The sequence below is a fragment of the Egretta garzetta genome, unplaced genomic scaffold (genome assembly GCF_000687185.1).
Source record: "Egretta garzetta isolate BGI_Z169 unplaced genomic scaffold, ASM68718v1 scaffold117, whole genome shotgun sequence".
NCBI lineage: Eukaryota > Metazoa > Chordata > Aves > Pelecaniformes > Ardeidae > Egretta > Egretta garzetta.
The window spans coordinates 1,399,326-1,405,135 of NW_009260479.1; positions in this window are offsets into that span (position 1 = coordinate 1,399,326).

Sequence of the window (5,810 nt, forward strand, 5' to 3'; positions counted from 1 at the left end):
GGGTCCCCAGCCCGCGGACCATTTTTGTAGTCCTCCTCTGGCCCCGCTCCAACAGGTCCATGTCCTTCTTGTGCTGAGGGCTCCAGAGCTGGACGCAGGGCTCCAGGTGAGGTCTCACCAGAGCAGAGCAGAGGGGCAGAATCACCTCTTGACCTGCTGGCCATGCTTCCCTTGATGCATCCCAGGGTAGGGTTGGCCTTCTGGCAAAGAAGGCAAAGAAAGAGGAATATCAAGATATGAGGGAAGCCTAGGGAATTTAGTCACACATTTATCAGCAGCTCTCCCAGAGCTGTTCACAGCTCTCGGGGCTGTATGCAGCAGGGTACACTGGGGTTCCCCCGAGCCCTGTGACATGGGCAGCATCAAAGGAGGCATCACACCTCCTTGGCCTCCTGGTGGGTAAATTCACACCTGCCCCTTTCCTTTAGTCTCCATGGGCAAATCCCTGAGAGGAGAAAGATGTCAGGAGAAAGAGGAGCCAGCACATCAGGGTTCAGTCCTTCAGGCAAGTGTCTGACAGCAGGATTTACATGTCAATATGTGCACATCTGTGCCCAGGCAGGCTTCCTAGGTAGCATGCAGAAACCAAGTTGGGGGGCCCAGAATCTGATTCATCTCAGCCTAAGGCAGACATCTAAATTAGAGCAGATGAATCATGCCCTTGAAATTCCTCCACTGAATATAAGCTCCTCTAACTACCAGAGAGCCTAGCTCTGCTGCCAGTATTTGAAAGCAAAGGCTTCTCCTTCTCAGCAATGCCTACAGCTGGGTTTGCCCACACTGCCCTCCCAGCTGGGAAACCGAGGCAGCAGTACAGGCCAGGCTCATGGCCAGACTCTGCTTTTATAATCTGGACTTGGAAGGCACCTACCAGTCCCAGGGATAAATGCTTAGTTCTCTCAGTCTCAGACATTAGAGGGCGAGTAGTGCTCACTACTCCAGTAGATAGAACTTCATTGCATGTGACTGTGGGCAGGGAGGACCTACGGGGTTTGTCTGCGGAGGAAGGACAAGGCTGGGAGAGTAAGAGCATCGGACGGCAGCTGTGGGCACTAGGAAGGCTGTTCTGTTAAGCAGCAGAGCCGTGCTGCCTTACATCAGCTTCTGAGATGCTTCTCTGCTTTGCTCCTGATGTGTTGTTCAACCTCAGGAAGTCATTTAGACCTTTCTGGGTATTTTGCATTTATCTTATGATGGGATTGTCGTTTTGGGAAAGAAAGTTGCAATCACGGTGAAGAGAGTGGGACTCAGGAGATGAAAGGGCAATTGGTGCGGCAGTAGGTCTCAAGGTCCTTGTAGCACCCCAGCTCCCTGCTCACTATATGGAAGCCCTGGAAATGTTTGATCCCTCCCACAGTGCTGACAGCACTTGGGGCAGAGAAAGTGGGGCAAGGAGGAGTTCCTGATTTGGGAGTATTACAGCCATAATCCTTCCTTCTCCCTCCCAGCAGAAGCCCTGCAGTCATCAGCCCTGACTGTAGCTCTCCCCAGGACAACAAAACCAAACCGAACCTTCATGTATGAGAAGCTCGTTGCTTGTAGGACAGACAGGTGGATGGGTCACTGTGGTCTGGCCAGGCTTGAAATTGATGCCGGGCCCATTTGTCCTTAAACCAGTTTTTCATTTCAAGCTCTTATCAGATGCATATGGTGGATATGATAGCGGCCACAGACACTGCAATTATTTTTAAGGCAGCAGGATGGGAAACCACAGGCTTGGGCAGCACAATGAAGCTGTAGGAGATGTGGGCCAAAAAAAGAAAAGCTTTCCTTCCTAATCAGGTGCTCAAAAGCAATTAAAGAAAAGCAGGGAGGCTGGAACAGCATGGAAAATTACTTGTCATTTAAACACTTTATTGTTCTTTATCACATTTGCCTTACTATGTTTCCTAAATTAATAAAAATAATCTATAGTGTAGCAAGGCAACTAGGGGCTCTCTCAGCCTCAGCTGGCACCTATCGCATTTGCAGATCTCAGGAACCATCACAGACTCACCTGAACAAATAACAGGGCTTCCTGCTCCCTTATCTCTCCATGTCGCATTGTCCAGCTCTCCTGCATTGTGTGCACCCGGCACAACGAGCCACCTCGGGCCCTCCAGCCTCCTGATGTGATTAACTGTGGCATCTTTAATAAAACCTGCAGCAAGATTTCCTTCTAAAGCGGAGTGAAGATTTCATCTACCCCTCCTCCTTTATTTTGCCAAATTCCATTTTTATTTCATTGTATAATTAATCAGGCACCGGAGCATATGACAGCTCGGCTTAAATTTAGTTCTCACTTCTCCTATGCAGCCTTGTCAGATACAGTTGACCGGTCAAACACAGAGTTGGATTTGTCTGAAAACGCAACACAGAAATCACCAGTTGGGATCAGGCCTTTCCTCCATCAAGTCCAAGGTCTTGTCTCCAATGGCAACCAGCATCAAGGCACTTCAGAGACCAAGAGGTGCACCAGGTGCTGGATGCTACCTCAAAACACAACTTGCCCAAAGAGGAAGACGTTCCTAACCCTGGTGGTCCTCTGACATGAGAGGGTGGCTGTGCCCAGCACATGGAGGGGACACACACGCACACACGCACACCCCTCCTGCAGCCTGCATAGCTGCTGAGCTTTGTGTTTACTCTGAGTGCCCATGGGATAGTCCAATCTCCTTGGACCTTGGCCAACCAGGTGAAAAAAAAAAATGGTGTCTGCAAAGCTTTGGAGGTTGCCCAATGGCTTAGACCTTGCAAAAGCATCAGTGGGTAACATGGGGCAGATTATGTTCTGCAAAGTGCAGAACTCCAAACACTAAAAATAAAATGTGAGATCATTTCAGTCCTACACTGATCTCTACACCAGGGGAATGCAGCACAGAGCTTGTTGGTGCACAGGAACGTGAGCTTGCTTTATTTTTCACCCTTTTCCCACATAGGGTTTCTTTCCTAGCACTGCAGTGTCTGCAAGTTTCATTCATTTCACCTTCCCGCTGAACACCAAACGTATGCCAGCTGGTTATCGGCACTACTGCACTGACTTGCTTCTACTCCATGATCCCCACCCCAGATCCATGCAGGTCTGTTCCTCCAGGCTATTATTCCCCTAGCTGGATAAGCTGGACCTACGCCTTGCCTCTTGGTCACCAGACATGAGGAATCATCTCCCAGAGCAAGACAGAGCTTGGACACGTCATGCCAGCACCTGTATGTTTCTTTGACTGACTCCATGTCAAGGCATCAGGTCATGATGCATTGGCTAGAGGATTTGGCAGAGAAGGGTATACAGAGTTGGGGTGTTTGATAGGAAGGGGGATGAGGAAAGGAGCTTGGGGGTGACATCCTGGTCTAGGGAGACACTGAGAAGTTCTAATCTAATTGACAGCAAACAAAGTTAAATATATATATATATAAAGGTATATATATATATATTTGAGAAACAGAAAAAAAACCAGAGAGATGCACAAAACACATTCGCATGTATATTTGTACATATTCCCCAAATGCATGGTGGCCTTACTAGATTAAAAGTGAACCTTTTAAAAATATACAGTAAAACAAATCAAATTGAGATTTTCTAGGCAGGAGCAGGCCAGGAAGAGCTTTCACTGGCATCTAGTGGTACGTTGCAGAGGCAGAGTCACTGCAGCTGATGGCACAGCTTCACTTCCAAAGCGGGTTTCTCTTGGATAGAGGAGACTCTGTTTGGACTGGTCACCAGTTCCAAACTGGGCTTAGGAAGAGGCATTTTTGGACATAGCCTAACCCTGGCCTAACAACTATGTCTATGAAGCCCTTTTGAGGGTGAGCATGAGGTGCTCTGAGTCTATTTTTGACCACATGAACAAAACCTTTGGGTTGTACCAAGGCATATTTGATCTCTTCTTTTCTTGGATTTTGGGGTTTTGTATGAGCCTGAGGGGAGAGCAGGCAGATCTGGCCTGTTTGGATGAGCGGGTGAGCTGTGGGGGGACTCACCTGGGAAAATGCACATGTCAGTGGGGAGAAACAGGAGTTCTGAGGGCACAAGTCATCTGCCCTACTAGAGGCGTCAACCTTAGAATAAGGTAAATTGTGCCCCAGCAGACGAATGGACACTGACACAGCTGAAAGAGCACGATCCTGGCTCCTTCCTCCAGATCCCTCTGGCAGCAAAGGATTCACACAAATGGCCCCCCAGCTGCTTCAGGTGAGCCCTCCATCCATGTCCTGTCTCAACCTCTCTCCCTTCATGGTGCCACACACCAAGATGGGACCGTTTTAGGGAGCTGCTGATCAGTACCATCCAAAGTGTTGGTAGGCAGGACTTGTGGGAAGGTATAATGGAAATAGGAAGAATGAAAAAGGAGGGGAATGTCGTGTAAGGAGTCCTGCACACAAGAAGTCTTGCCTTGGCATACCTGGGGTCTATTGTGGCCTAACACTCTGACCTCTCCTGTCTGCCTGGGACCTGCTGTGGCACTTTCATACATCAAAGCAGAAGACCTTCAGTAAGGCAAACTGAATGAGGCTTCTGTATTTTCTGCTGTGCACATACTGGTACAAAGATGGCTAGATTTGTAGGACTTCTTCCTTCACTGGACTGGATTACAAGCTGGAATGTGGGCACACCTTCATATACTGGTGTTGCTGCCTCATGCTGATGGTTTGTACTGGGGTAGGAAATACATCAGCAGACTTCATTCAAGGCACATACAGTGTGTAGACTAGATCTCAACTGCAGGGACCCCGTAACCTTGAACTTCCTTGTGTGATCTGAGCTGGGCACCTCACCATCTCCTGCCTCAGTTTCCCTAAATCAAAGAAGAGGATAGCATGTTTGCAGCCTTGTGTCATATTTGTGACAGGATTGGGGGTGCTGGCTTTTGCACAGGATTGGGGGTGCTGGCTTTTGCAGGAATGAGTGTTATTGTCCAACCTTGGAGACATGGGACAGCCCCTAATTGCTGCCCCAGGGAAGACTCATGCTGAAGCAGCTTTTCGTCATGCACATGCTCCTAACACCCTCCCAGAGAAGCATCCTGGGCTAGAGCTTCCTGCTCAGTCCCTAAGCTTCGTCGTGCAGGGTAGATCCAGGAAGGTCTGGGCACTTTCTGTGAGGTCCTGCTGAGGCTCAGCCTCTCCCAGGTGGTGCTCATCACTCTGCTAAATCAAGTCCATATGCCTCAGCATCCACCCTTGTCGAATCTGCACGCGCCTTTTGTGCTTTCACCGAGCATTAACAGGGATCCTTTGCTGGTAACTAGGCACCTGCTTCAGTTGCTACCTCCCCCCAGGGGGATTGCAAGCTGCTAGGGACACAGAAATACTCCCTCAAATGCATCTTTCGTCTCCTGATGCTTCCTGGAGCAAATCCCAGACAATCAGCCTGGGAGGGAAGAAGGATGCTTGAAGCACTGCTGGATGTTTTCCTTCCCCCAACAAAAAGAAAAAAAAAAAAGGCAAATGCTCTCAGCTGGGGCAAGATGAAATGGCCTGATCCTGACCCGCTGGCTGCCGGGGCAGAGAGGGCAGGATGGGGGACCAGAGCTGCTGGGAAGAACTACCATTCCCAGAAGGCAGTGCGAGCTGGGGGACCCTTCCAGCTTCCCACCACTATAGCTGTGCAGAAGAAAGGCACATCAGGGAGAAATCCCCCTCCTCTCCCTCCCCGCGCTCCCGCTAACACCTTGACGGGGGCGTGAAAATCCATCCCGGCGTCGCGAGGTGAGAGCATCTCCCCTGTCCTCCCCCTGCTCCGTCAACCTTTGCTCTTTGTCTTTGTTTCGCTTCACCCTTCCTCCGGTAGCTCTCACTGCACTGGCCACAGACTTCCTTTAGGTCAGCCCCGC